We start from the raw sequence: 15,016 nt of genomic DNA, 5'->3' as shown, positions 1-15,016 counted from the left end.
AGAATACCACTGACTCACCTGTCTGTACATGCCTCTCTGTGTGTGTTTTATATTGGTGCTGGTGAAGATAGTTCTTTATGCTGATGCTTAATAAGGTGAAATGTGTCTATTTTCTTCCATTGGCCCAGGCACAGATGCGATTATAATTGCTAAGATTATTTGCATATTGACTTTTAATGATGCATTTAAAAATATTCATCCCATTTACTGACTTATGCAGACAATGTACTTTTGTAAATGTGGGCCAGCATCATGCTTAAATTCCCAAACCACTATTTATTTAAAACTCATCACTTCAGTTTTTATACCCTTTCTCCCCCATAAGGGAAAAAATATGATTCTGACTGTGTAAGCACCAACTAAACAGAACACAAAACATGGCAGACGATAAAAACATATTTTCACAAATGAGACATGTCATTTTACCATCGAGGAGAGAAACAAAATAAGCTGGTTTTCAAGTTCCATATCTTGTGTGCTCCTTTCAGCTAAATGCCCTTACATCTGTAAGCCCTTGGGACAGGTTAAGGCTTTTATTATTATTTTAAAGTCTTCAGAACTACAACCTAGCATCCAAAGTGAAACAGATGCTATTGGATATGAGTAGCATATGCAATGGAAATATTGACATTGCCTTCCCGACAGTCATGAGGGATAGACCATAGGCTTTTTGGTAACCTATATTTTCTAGGCCCAAAGCAGGGAATGAGATGGCAGGGAAATTCAGGGTAAACTCCAAATTTACATAAAGTTATAGAAGAATATAGACCATGAGTAGTGGCTAGCACCTTCCTGACTTCCAGAAAATGGTGGTGCCGATACTGAACAACAGTTTGGAGAAAATGTAAAATGTTTACATTTACATTTACAGTTTAGTCTTTGAACAACAGTTTGGAGAAAATGTAAAATGAAAATTTGTTAACGAACTTGTTTTTAAAAAGCACCTAGACTCCATATAAGAGTACTTGTCCTATGTTATTTTCATAAACTACATTTGTGATTGTTTTGGTGAGTCTTTTACTTTGAATCCCATTTGCATAAATTTGTTAATAGGGAGATCATAGAATCACTGATTAATTGCATCATACAGAGTTGTATGATGTGGATTAGATTTTGCCTAATCTAACCTCTCTATCTTAGAGATGGAGGGGGGTGGAGTGGGAGTTGGCAACAGGTGGTTATAGAGCCTTCAAATTCCTTGATGAGTAGCTCCTGCTGTCTGAAATCTCCTTCTGGTCAAGGGGACAACTGATGTTCTATTTGGGTGACAGGATTTCTGAGTCTGAAGCTGAGAATGATCCAATGGATGCCACTTCAGGGCAAAACAAGTATCAATAACCAGGAAGATAATAAAACTAAAGAAGCAACCCAATGGCTTCTTCAGAGGCTGGCCCAGGTAAAGCATACAGGATGAAATATTAGGCTGTCAGAATAGACTGGGTGTGGAAGGCAGGGCTTGGCCCTTCTCTTCCTGGGGTAGAACTGTAACTAGCTCCAGGCACTATAATGGCAAGTCTGCATACTCAGCCCGAAGTGCAGAAAGAGCCTGGGTGGTTCAGAGTCCAACATAGACAACTGCAGAACAAATACAGGTCAGTGGGGCTGGAGGTAGCTTTGTGGAGTTCCGCAATAATGGATATTCAGAAGAGTCTATAGTATTGTAAAACTTGTGCTTCTTGGTAGAGCCAGCTACTCTGAATCTATTCTGAATCTATAAGAATCCTCCATTCCCATTCTCCACCATTTCCAACATCCACGGATACAGGAAGATTTAATAATCACTTGCACCAAGACTTACAGAGGCTTTTCTTGAACAGAGTTCTAACAATAATTTCGGCTTTGACCTTAGTTTATCCAGCAGGGTCTCTCCTTCATGCTTTCTCTAAGAACGTGATGTCATAAAAGAGACACTGCTGCTGGCTTTGGCTATTCTTTGGCAATCAGAGTCAATTATCTATATTTCCTTGGATTTCAAATGAGAAGGCTGTCAGAACAAGCTTCTGGGTAAGCAGGTATCTGCATAGTTCCAAGTGCCATGTTGTATAAAGTAGAAAAAAAAAAACCCAAAAAAAACAAAAAAAACCCAAAGCAATGATCAGATTTGGGAGAATTCCTGATGACCCAAAATCTAAGAATTCCTAAAGATATTTTGGTAAGATATTCACTAACAAAAGGGAGTAAAAGAAAACAAACCTAAAAGGAATAGCAAAGGCTTATTTTAAGCCAGAAATAAAAGTACAATATTCTCTCTTTGAGCAGCTATAACAGTCATGTTCTATCTTTTGTATTAAATGGAATGAGAATCTTTTGTTTAAGTATTAATAAGATAAATTTGTTATTCAGCCCTTTCCTTTACCAATTTTTGACGCTGGAGATATGTTTACCTATTTTACCTATATTTTAATAGCTAGCAAATACCTATTTTCACAATGTAAGAGCTTACAAAATGTGAACATAAAATATGGAAATGTTTGAATCTTTGCAAACATCTGAGTAATTTAAGATTGAGGCATAAAATGGACTCATCTCTTTAGAAACCAAAGTGCAGCTTGGAGAGAAAATAAATTACCAGATATGAAACAGATATTTAATTTCATTCAACAGAACATACATCTTCACTTTATTTCAAAATAACCTCTTACGAATATTCATTACATAGAAAGAACTCCCCCATCCCGGTAATTGTTTCAAAGTACAATACCAAGGTTTTTATGAAGTGACATATGGTGAGGTGGGCGTAATTTTTCTAGGTGGAAATTTATTCCCAGTATGTCTCGGGAAATTTATGTTTTTAAGAGTCCCTTATTCTGAAAAACAACAAGAAATTCGAAAAACAGGAAAGACCAGCATTATATCCTATGAGAAATAATGCTTGGCAACCAACATAGAGATATCAGTTCGTTAAGGGATCCATTGACACTGAGTTGGAAGTGGACACAGAGTTAAGGACAACATTTTAGGAAGGGGACAGAGGAAAATGACCCTGCTCCGATTGTCTTGTTCATAGCGCTTGATCCACTCTCAAGGTTGGACATTCTTAAAATAAAACAAGTATTAATAAGTTGATATGCACTGTAGACTTTATCCTACGAGTCGTATTACAATAAGTAAGTATTGAAAGCAAAGTACGTGCTTAAGTTGCCAATTCTGATTCTGAGTAGTGCTTGTCAACTTGGGTTTTATGTGGCTCTGTTTGCTGGTGTTTTGCAGTGTTTGAGCATTCCTCATGGGCACTAGTTATCTAACAGAGGAAATACATGCAGAAAGACTATTGTGGAATACTGCTATTTAAAATCAGAAGCTTATCTAAAATCTGAATTGGACAGAGCAATATCATTCTCAATGACAGAACCAAAACTAGGGCAAGAAAACAAAAATATTTTCATCTTTGAAAAATAAACGAATAAAACAAAATAGAAAACAAACCTCTTTTTGTTCTAGAATATTTATCACAAAGCAAGGTCAAAATTATTAGATAGAACAACTCAGGTTTTATTTTAAAACTTTATTTTAAGAATTACCTTTAAACAATGAATGTTTTTCTACTGTCTTTCAATTTTAAATGATTTTTATTGATATTTGTTTTGTGTTAATATTTTTTCTTTTAATGCTTTCTATTTTCAAATGTCTATGTAAAATTGAAGTTATTTTTACATGTTATCAGAATAAATGCTCTTGTCATAATGGTTCATAATAATGATAAACCATTTATTTTGATCACATCTTTATAATAGAAAAGCCACGAACATTTTAGTTTTAAAAATATTTGTTGTTTATTAATATTGTAAACAATTATCACTGTAAAAGATGGAAATAGTCTTATGAAAAATACAGTGCAAAATGATTTTAGAAGCTCCTGAACATTCCAGGGAATTCTGATGGCTTATTCCCAAATCCTGAAGATAAATATCTCTCAGATTAATATATTTTATGAATTTAGAAAACACTAGGTAAGAGGACTTTTTAAACTCTCAGTCTCATAATAAAGCATAAATTATTCTAGGATTCACATGAAAGAATAGCTATGAATTTAACTTAGTAGAATGAATTATAATTTCTTGAATTTAACAATTAAGGAAATATTCAAACTCACCAGATTGCCAAGTGCTTGCACACTCATTTCATTTAATACCTCATTTAAAAATAGTGTCTTCTCTGTGTCTGCATGACCTAGACTTGGGACTCAGGACTGAAACAAAGAGAAAATGTCCCTGACCTGAAAGAGAAAATTGACGATAAAACAAGCATATCTACAACTATCTGATCTTTGACAAATCTGACAGAAACAAGCAATGGGGAAAGGATTCTTCCCTATTTAATAAATGGTGCTGGGAAAACTGGCTAGCCACATGTAGAAAGCTGAAACTGGATCCCTTCCTTACACCTTATACAAAAATTAATTCAAGATGGATTAAAGACTTACATGTTAGACCTAAAACCATAAAAACCCTGGAAGAAAACCTAGGCAATACCATTCAGGACATAGGCATGGGCAAGGACATCATGTCTAAAACACCAAAAGCAAGGGCAACAAAAGCCAAAATTGACAAATGGGATCTAATTAAACTAAAGAGTTTCTACACAGCAAAAGAAACTACCATCAGAGTGAACAGGCAACCTACAAAATGGGAGAAAATAAGTAAGTATTGAAAGCATATGAACAGACACTTCTCAAAAGAAGACATTTATGCAGCCAAAAAACACATGAAAAAATGCTCATCATCACTGGCCATCAGAGAAATGCAAATCTAAACCACAATGAGATACCATCTCACACCAGTTAGAATGGCAATCATTAAAAAGTCAGGAAACAACAGGTGCTGGAGAGGATGTGGAGAAATAGGAACACTTTTACACTGTTGGTGGGACTGTAACCTGGTTCAAGCATTGTGGAAGTCAGTGTGGCGATTCCTCAGGGATCTAGAACTAGAAATACCATTTGACCCAGCCATCCCATTACCGGGTATATACCCAAAGGATTATGAATCATGCTGCTATAAAGACACATGCACACGTATGCTTATTGTGGCACTATTCACAGTAGCAAAGACTTGGAACCAACCCAAATGTCCATCAATGATAGACTGGATTAAGAAAATGTGGCACATATACACCATGGAATACTATGCAGACATAAAAAATGATGAATTCATGTCCTTTGTAGGGACATGGATGAAGATGGAAACCATCATTCTCAGCAAACTATCGCAAGGACGAAAAACCAAACACTGCATGTTCTCACTCATAGGTGGGAATTGAACAATGAGAACACATGGACACCGGAAGGGGAACATCACACTCTGGGGACTGTTGTGGGGTGGGGGGAGGGGGGAGGGATAGCATTGGGAGATATACCTAATGCTAAATGATGAGTTAATGGGTGCAGCACACCAGCATGGCACATGTATACATATGTAACAAACCTGCACATTGTGCACATGTACCCTAAAACTTAAAGTATAATAATAATAAAATTTAAAAAAAAAGCCTTAAGAAGTTCTGGGAGTTGTTGACATTTCAGAAGTCACAGTTTGTCTTAGTCCATTTTGTGTTGCTATAACAGAATATCTGAGGCTGGATAGTTTATGAAGACAAAAGGTTTATTTGGCTTGTGTTTCTGGTGGTTGAAAAGCCCAAATTGGGCAGCTGCATCTGCTGAGGGCCTCATACTGTTTCAACTCATGGAAGAAAGGAGAAGGAAGGAGGGAAGGAAGGAAGGAAGGAAGGAGGGAAGGAAGGAAGGAATGAAGGGTGTCCTAAAAGACCAAACATGAGAAGGAACAAACTGCTCTTGCAATAACTAATCCAGTCCCATGAGAGGGAAAACTTACTCACTCCCCTGGAAGGGCACTAATCTATTCATGAAGGATCCACTCTAATGACCCAAACACCTCCCACAAGGCCCCACTTCCCAACACTGCCACATTGGGAATCACATTTCAACATGAGTTTCAGAGGGGATGAACTTGACCCACAGCACTGTGGCTGTCATTATTGTTCAGCTCTTGCCACCTTTGGTGCATAACACACTGACTTATAACCATTCATTTCATATGACGCCTTTGATAAAATCTATTCATAGATCTCTTGGTTCAGAGACTTATATAGTAGCTTATTTTGGTAAAGGTTCTAGGTTATATGGAGTTGGGGGCCACTAACTCAACCTTGATTTGAGCTTAGATTGCAAATATTCCCAAGCATAATCTGGTATACTGTAAAATATGGCCAGATATTTCCCCAGACACTGTATTATAATGAGCCATTCTTGCACCTCCCAACAAAGGAGGGTCTCTTTTTCCTCCCCCTGGAACCTAGGCCAAGTTTGTGATTTACCTTGCTAAAAGAATGCAAAAAAAGTGACGTTGGAAGGCTTGAAGTTTCCATTTTGCCCTCTTGGAACCCAGCTGCCATGTGAGAAAGCCTAGTCTGCTGTAAAGGCCATGGAAAAGAGGACAGAGGCACTTCTGTTCACAGCCTAGCCAGCTGTCAGACATGTAAGCGAGGCTCTCTTCTAAGAACTAACCCTCGGCAGGATTGCCAACTGACTCCACGTGCATGAAAGAGAACCCCAACCGTGGCTCAGCTGGGCCCAAACTGCAAATCTGAGAGTTTTGGAGGAAACAAATGGTTGTTGTTTTAAACATCCTAAGTTCTGGGGTGGTCGATACATAGCAAAAAATAATGATTACAAAATTTAGTACCTAGAAGTAGAATGTTAATGAATCAAAAATTGAAAACATGTGGCCTTTGCTTTGGGAATGAGTGGTAGCCAAAACTGGAGAAGCAGTGGGGAAATTTTTGACCAATAAAAAATGAAACAAAATGGCAAAATGTTAGTGTAAGCTGAAAGAAATCATGAGTAAATTGTTATTGAAGGCTAAAACCAGGCAACCCATGCTATTTAGTTGTGAAATGATTGTGTTCTGAGATAACTTGGATGACAGAAAAGGTCCCCAATAAAATATATGGATCTAGCTAAGGAGATTTCTAGGCAGAATATTGGAAAGGTCAATTCAGTTCTTCTAGCTTCATTATATGTTACTGCACGAGAGAGAAACTAAAGCAGAAACTTTTCAGCTTATGAACAAAATTTAGAGAAAACCTAGCATCTCTAAGACTGGCTGAATGGAAAATTAAATTATTTTTCATCCTTAGTTTCTCTATTCTGCAAATGATTCCCATTTTAAGAAGTGGCCTTTGGCTGAGGATCAAGTCAAGAGCTCAGACTCTTTGGTAAAATATACAACAGAGGCTCACAAACCTTAGCATCCATAAGAATTATCTGAAGGGCTTATTAAAACAGAAGATCCTTTCCCTCTCCTGAGAAGTTCTGATTTGGTAGTTTTCTTAATGGGGTGCAAAAGTTGCATTTCTAGAAAGTTCTCAGGTGATGCTGCTGGATTGGAGACCATGTACTGTGAAACACTGACATAGGAAGATTTAAGTTTATGACAATTAGACCTGCTAAACTAGTGCGATTGGCCTTATGGGGTCTCTGAGATGACAGGAACAGTTTGCCAAGAGAAGTAACATGAATAATTTCGGACAAATGGCAGATAATAGTAGATTGCAAAATATGACACAAAGTTCCTCTGATCCCTATGATGTAATGTTTCTGTTCTTCCCATGATCAAGTGAAGTTGAAATTGCTATTACCTTTTGTGAGGTCACCATTCTTCCCACCTAGAAGTGAAGTCTGTTTCTCTACCCCTTGGATCTGAGCTGACCTTGCGATTTGCTTGACTCAGTGGAATGCAGCAGAGACATGTTGCAGGCCTTCCAAGCTCAGACTCAAGAGGCCACAGCCTCCTCTTTTGACCTCTTGGAAGGTAAATACCATGAGAAAAAGTCTGAGCTAACCAGCGAGAAACCTCCTGGGGGGAAATCCAGGCATTTCAAATTATTTTTGAAGGCTAGAAAAAGAAAGTGACTTACATTGTGGCAGAACAACTTCTCCTCTATTTGATATGGATGCCAGCAATTGAATTTTGAAGTAGTTTGGTACATAGACATAGATAAGCTGAGATATATCAAGTCTCTGCATTATAAATAAAAGATACATAACTTCCAAGGTCAGAATATCTCCCATTACACATAGTTTTCTGAAATTCTATCTAGAAAATAAAGGATATATTTTAAAAGTCAACAGAGTTTTATTAAAAATAAACTTTCCCTGCCTTGGAGACAGATGGTGTGTTATGGACGGTATCATGTAGCACGGTGTCAATATACACACTTGACTATACTTCCAATCTGGTATAAGTGTATAGAAAGTAAAAAGAAGTAACTTTTCCATTTTTCATTCACAGTTCCTTTTCATTCAGCAAGTATCTTTTCATAACCTACTATGTGCAAGATCCTGTACTGGGTGCTATGAATGTAAACAAAACAAAAGAAAAATGCCTGTTTTGAAGGAGTTTAGACTTGGTGGGGGAAAAAGGATAATGAGTAACATAATAAGTAAAATGAATATGTTGAAAAGTGGTAAGTGATAAGGAGAAAAACAATAGGAAAGGAGCATAGAAAATGTTTGGAAGTTCTGGTTAAATTAAAGCTACGAGACTACTAAAGGGAAAATGGCACGCCAAGGCCTCAGATGTGAGTGTGCTTGGAGCATTGGAATAACAGCCTGGGGCAGAGTGACTGGAGCACGTGGAGCAAAGATGATGCCTGGTTGAGATCAGAAAGATGGTGGGAGTGGGGTAGACTTCAACCCATAGTCAGGATTTTGGTTTTTCCTCTAAATGAGGTGGAAAGCCATTGAAGAAATCTGAAAATAGGAGTTACATGATCTGACTTATAATTTTTCCCACGATCACTGTGGCTGTTGTGTTGGGAATAGACTGAAAGGTCATAGGGAATAACCCAGGTGAGAGGTGGTTGAGGATAGTAATACCACAGTGAGAGTGAGGATGCGGTGCTGAAAGGTCAGGCTCTCGATACAGTATGAAGTCAGAGCCTGTGGGACTTACGGACCAATCCAATGCAGAGCCTGAGCAAATGGGAAGGGTGAGGATGATTCCAAGGTTTTTGGTTTGATCAAATGAAAGCCTGCAAGTAGCATTAACTAAGAGAGCAAAGAATGAAAGTTTGAAATGGCAAATCTTAGGAACTCATGTTAAGTGTGAGGTGCCTAACAGACATCCAAGTGAAGGTGTCAAGTGGACAGTAATTCACCTAGCACTTGGGGCTGATGTCTGAGTTGAGAATAAATATTTGAGAGCCCTGTGCTCTATTAGCTTACCAAAACAAAGTACCAGAAACTGGGTGGCTCAAATAACAGAAATTTATTTTCCCACGATTCTGCAGGTCACAAGTTAGAGATAAGGGTGGCAACAGGATGGATTTCTTCTGAGGCCTCTCTCCTTGGCTTGTAGACAGCTGTCTTCTCCTTGTGTCTTCACATGGTCTCTCTATGCCTCATGAGGTACCTCATGGTACACTCATGACCTCATTTTAACTTAGTAACCTCTTTAAAAACCCAATCTCTAAATGTAATTACATTCTGAGGGACTAGGAGTTAGGAATTTAAAATATGGTTATTTGGGGATGGGACAATTTGGCTATAACATCAACATATGTGATATTTAACATATGACCCTGGATAAAACCATGTAGGATGGTTTTAAATAAAAATAGCAAACATGCGAGGATGAGTTTTGAAGCCCTAGAATACTTAGAGGTTGGAGAGATGCAAACCCGAAAAGAACATTGAAAATGAGAGTTCAGAGATGCAGGAGAAAGTCAGGAAGACGAAATGTCCTGAAAGGCAAGTGGACAAAGTCTACAAGGAGGAGAGCATGGACAACTCTGCCAATTGCTGCTGAGAGGCAAGTGAGCTGCCTTGTCATAATACGGCCGGGCATGGTGGCTCACACCTGTGAGACCAAGGCGGGCGGATCACGAGGTCAGGAGATCGAGACCATGCTGGCTAACATGGTGAAACCCCGTCTCTACTAAAAAAATACAAAAAAAATACAAAAAAAATTAGCTGGGGTGTGGTGGTGGGCGCCTGTAGTCCCAGCTACTCGGGAGGCTAAGCAGGAGAATGGTGTGAACCAGGGAGGCGGAGCTTGCAGTGAGCCGAGATTGCGCCACTGCACTCCAGCCTGGGCGACAGAGCAAGACTCCGTCTCAAAAAAAAAAAAAAAAAAAAGTCATAATACTAATAATAACATTGACACCAATAACAATAACAGTGGCAAAGCATCAACAAGTATAGCTTTTACTGAGTGCTCACTACTTGCTAGGTGCTTTCCTACCATATGTTTCTTCAAATAGTATTTGTGAATGAGTACTAATGCTCAGAGAGATTAGGTAGCTCACCCAGTCAGGACCTTCTACATAATTTGCAGAGCTCAGTGAAAAATGAAAAATGAGGTCCTTTCTTCAAAACATTAAGAATTTCAACTTGGCAATAACAGAGACTTAGACCAAGCCCAGGGTCCTTCTAATGTAGATCTTAAGCACGGGTCACACATCCACAAATCTGGCCCACTCATGGCATCCTCAGTCAGTACTAGAGATGCATTAGGGCCTAGGTAGGCTAACTTCAATCCTAACTTCGCCTCGTCTAAATAATCCCTTATCAAAAATGGGAAGTGCTTCATAATATGCCAATAGTTACACCTAACAGAGCCTCAAGAGATATTTCCTGGGACTCTATCATTACTCACAAGGCTTCAAAAATCCAGCTTTCTTTTGGTTGAACTTAAATGTTGCTTAGGTCATCTGAGTGGGGTGAGCATAGGAAGCTAGGATGACTGTCTATTGGAAACACTTCATTTGAAAACGAATTAAGAACTCCGTGACTTTTAGCTGTGACTGTGAAATCCAGCCTTCTATGCATGAAGCAGGAATGTGAGAAAAGTTAGATTGTATCCAAGTTTGATACTTATTTGAGTTGACACCGTCTGCCACGGGTGCTAATTTTGAGCCCTTCTCAGTGTTTATTGCTGGTGCACCTTTTAAGCCTCCGATAGGTCTTACACCTGTCAAAACAGTTGTTGATTGACATAAAACTTGGCATTAAAAACAGTAGAATTAAACACTGCTTTCTCACACCTGCATTTATCGAGCCTCATTTTCATGAAATAACAATTTTTTTCTTACCTTTTTTCTTTTTCTTTTTTAAAAATTTTTTTGGTCAGTTTTCATGTGAAGCACCACTGTGCCACTGTTACAGCATTTTAAATTAGTTTCACCACGGTCATCAGCTTTGTGATTATCTCTGCTTCTTGAACACCTGGTCTGACTTTGGGAATTATTTGCCATCTGGCTAAATACTGAGTAATTATAACAACTTAATGGCAGGATAAAATACTGTTTGATCAGAGGCTTGATAGTCTTTTCAAAGAGTTTGGTAGCATTAAATAAAGCTCTGTCATTAACTTAATAAATGTATTCTCTTTACAGACTTTAAAGGTGCTACTTTTAGGGACATCCTGGGGGGATTTCCTTGGTGTTAGTTTCTCCAGACATCGTGTTGCTAAAAGCTCTGAGGATCACTTTTCAGGTTCACTTATATTACGCTTACTCAATACATTGCCATCATATATTAAAGCAAGAAGTGATATATAGCTTTTATCTGACCAAAAAAAACCTGAAATGACACTAAGTTCACCATTTATTATTAGTGTCACCCACTTGCCTGAAATACTCTCTCCTTTCAGAATGGAACATTCGAGAGTGTGGGTTTTGTTCATATGCAGCATTTTGCCATGAAGAGAAAGAGGACGCATTGGAAGGAAGGATGCATTTTAACACCAATATGTATTTTGAGATTGGACGCTGGATGATTCCATAAAAGAGGCGGCTGTGAAGATAAAGAGGACGCATTGGAAGGAAGGATGTGTTTTAACACCAGTAAGTATTTTGAGATTGAACACTGGGTGATTCCGTAAGAGAGGCGGCCTAATGTAATGCTTAAGAGCTTGTATCCTGAAATCACACTTCCTGGCATGGTCCTGGATCTGCCACTTACTAGCTCTGTGTTCTTGGCTGAGATATGACTTAAATCTGCTTCCTTAACTGTAAAGAGTGGATAATAATAGTCATTACCTGATAGAGTTATGATGAAGAATACATAAGATAATATTTATTAAGTTCTCTAAACACTGCCTGATATATAAAATATGTGCTACTTAAGTGTTGCTAAATAAATGTGACTATGGAAAACTATACATACACAAAACATAAAAACAAACAGTCATTCTTTATTAAGAATTGGCTAAGATTGCCTAAGACTCAAATGGATAAAAAGGCTCCTTGTCTAGGACAAAACAAGACAGGTAATCCATGCTCCCAAGCCCTCTGTGCATCTGAGGTCAGCCTTCCCTTTAATATGCAAACAGATTCCATACCATCTGCATCACATACACAACATTTGGAGAGTCATGGCAGATTAAGCCATGCTGGATTATTGCTTGCTATTGTCTGCCTGCAATCCCAATATGCTCTTATTCTACTTTTGGCTTTTCTCTGTCCTGTTTATTTTTGAATTTACTCATTTGGCAAGTATGTATGAGCATGAAATGCAGCTCTGCTGACACAGAGGTAAGCAATGTAGAAAACAGCACATACATACATAAATTCCAGGTAATGACAGGTGGTGACAACAACAGAAGATGGTGACATGGGGGCATGACATGGTGTGGGCTCTTTGACATCAGGTGGCTCAAGGAGGCTCTTGGGAAAGGTGACATAGAAGAGAAGACCTGGGTGACAAAAGGGCCCAGGAAATGGCAACAGCCCTGAGCCGGGAAACCTCATTGTGTTTGAGAGGCCAAGGGAAGGCCAGGAACTGGAGCAGCTGGGGAGGGAGAGAGAGGCAGGGAGGAGATCGGGAGGGAGCACAGTTTGCAGCCTGTGGCCATGGCATACACTGGCTATTCTGTGCAGTTCCCAGTAAGACGGAACATGTGCCTTTTCTTCATTCTCCCACAGCTCTGTCACTACATGGCTATTGTGATAGTGAACTATTTGCAAAAGTTTGGAAAGTGCAGAGAGGGAAGAACTTACAGTGGAAAGCTGGTACTGTCATTCTGGAACATTCTTCCCCCATCCTCACCCAGCATTTCTCCTTGGCTTCTTTTCATCTTCTGTCCCTGGTTTCCTCTGTGTTACTAGATCACCTCCCCACTTCTCCTATTTCTCCATCAGACAGTGTCTTGCGACACTCATGGTCCCCCTACCTTCTTATGCAAAACTGTTCTCCCTTCTCCACTCCCAGGGGTAGCTGCTGGGCCTACTTTGTATGTCTGAATATATAAGGCCTCTGCTAAATAAGGAGCTGTCCACTCTTAGCTATGTAAAAAAACTAAATGAAGTGTTCAAATTATTTAAAAATTTAATAATTACTTACATTATTTTGTTTTTTTTTTTAAATTCTTAAATGTATTCAGAATCAAATTGTTCTAATTCTGCTCCTGTAAACGGAAGAGAAGAATACATTTTCTGATTATCTAGAACAGACATTCAGGACTCATGCTTTTTATCGGCTTTCTCTCAGATTTATATTTAGAGCCAGATACATTCAGAGCAACCTAGATGTGACATTACCCGTAGAAAAATTAAACAAACTGTTTACTTTTAAAAGCCTCCCCTAGGAAGACCCTGTAAAAGTTAGGCTCCACTGTAGAAGGTAGTTCTTCTCTCCAGAAGTAAACAATATGGCATCCTCACAGAGAAAGAATCATAGTGAAAGAAATTCAGGTAGAGATACTAGGGTTCTGTTTGTGGCACAGAAAACTTGGAGTCAGCGACCACGTGCAAGTTGCGGATAGCTCGGAAGGCTCCTCCTTTTTTGACAAACTATACAGAGCAAGGGAGCATTTCCTAAGATCTGGAGGCTACCTGTGACGGCAACGTTTTCGGGGGCAGTGGGCAAGGGATTCAACAGTTGATATCCTGGCCCACCCAAACTTTACTGCATACCAGTTTGTATGAGCAGCTTAAGGACTGTTTACCTGAGCTCTGGTGAGCTGCACAAAGCATGCTATTCTGCCCGGGGCCAGGTGCAGCCTCATCCCAGAGCCCATGAACAAGATTGAGCACTGCCCTCCAAATGCCACTCACAGGGCCCTTGAGACAGCCCTCCTACCTGCAGCTGCTCTCAACTAGGCTAACACCGTTAAACAGAGTTTCTGCAGTACCATTCTGTCTTGGTCAGGTTCTTTGCACACAAGGACAGCTGTGAGCCCACAGAAATCTCTCCCTGATCTAAGGCTCTGGTGTATTCTCCAGAAAGCAAGCAAAATGCCCTTCTCACACTCCATGTTTCTGTGTCAAGTATTTACATTTCATATTGGAGTCTAGATGCCAGGAACTCTTGTGAAAACATAATTATTTATGTATTATGTGGAAACCGAAGCTTCATTATTTCAAGAAGCTTCAAGCCTGAAAATTGTATTTAAAGTAATTCACACTAACAAGCCATGTCTTTGTCCATATCTTTTTTGAGAAGTTTTATGGTGCTCAGGATGAATTATACCCATCCCTGAGCTGGCCTTACTTTTTTCAAATGTATCAGTGAGGCCACTTGGCCACCTATATCTGGAAAATGGTACAATTTACTTAACATTAACAGGGGAATTTCCTTGCAGTGACTGGCATAACCAACTTATGACCCTTTCTTCATAAGGACCCCTCTAAATATTAAACTAGGAACCGTGCATCAGAAGATCAATAAGCCCAGTGTTTTGAATAAAATGAATGGTGTGTTGTAAATGACACTGTGTAAAACAAGTGGCCTATAATTAGCCAAATAGATAGTGAGTATTCACCAGTCATCACACATCAGTTGTAAGTGCTGGACTGTTACGACAGCAGCGAGCCTAATGGAGTATGGCTGCATTAAACAGTGCCAAGGGGTACATGAGGTCACAGTTCAGCTGCCAGGCACATTGACCACGCAACCGATCCCTGGGCTGAGCAGTGAAGCTCATGCAGATTTTCTGCTGAAAGGCAGAGGGCATGAATGAATCCGATTCCATTTTATTGCCAAGTTGCTGCCTCA

At 39.2% G+C, this 15,016-nt stretch overlaps 1 long non-coding RNA gene across 1 annotated transcript in view; it reads right to left on the bottom strand.

Moving 5' to 3' along the window:
- Positions 1–1,938: 1,938 nt before the first annotated feature.
- The window catches only part of LOC130541199 (uncharacterized), a 68,492-nt gene continuing 55,414 nt past the window's right edge, over positions 1,939–15,016 (bottom strand). The window contains exons 3-5 of the long non-coding RNA XR_008955245.1: positions 13,364–13,427; positions 4,094–4,216; positions 1,939–2,016 (exon numbers count right to left, since the gene is read on the bottom strand). This is a non-coding gene — a long non-coding RNA (uncharacterized LOC130541199). The remainder of the gene's footprint in view (positions 2,017–4,093; positions 4,217–13,363; positions 13,428–15,016) is intronic.

This window comes from Pan paniscus, chromosome 12 (assembly GCF_029289425.2).
Source record: "Pan paniscus chromosome 12, NHGRI_mPanPan1-v2.0_pri, whole genome shotgun sequence".
In the NCBI taxonomy this organism is placed as follows: Eukaryota; Metazoa; Chordata; class Mammalia; order Primates; family Hominidae; genus Pan; species Pan paniscus.
The sequence above is the reverse complement of the archived record's forward strand: the minus strand, read 5'-3'. Positions and strand labels throughout refer to the sequence as shown.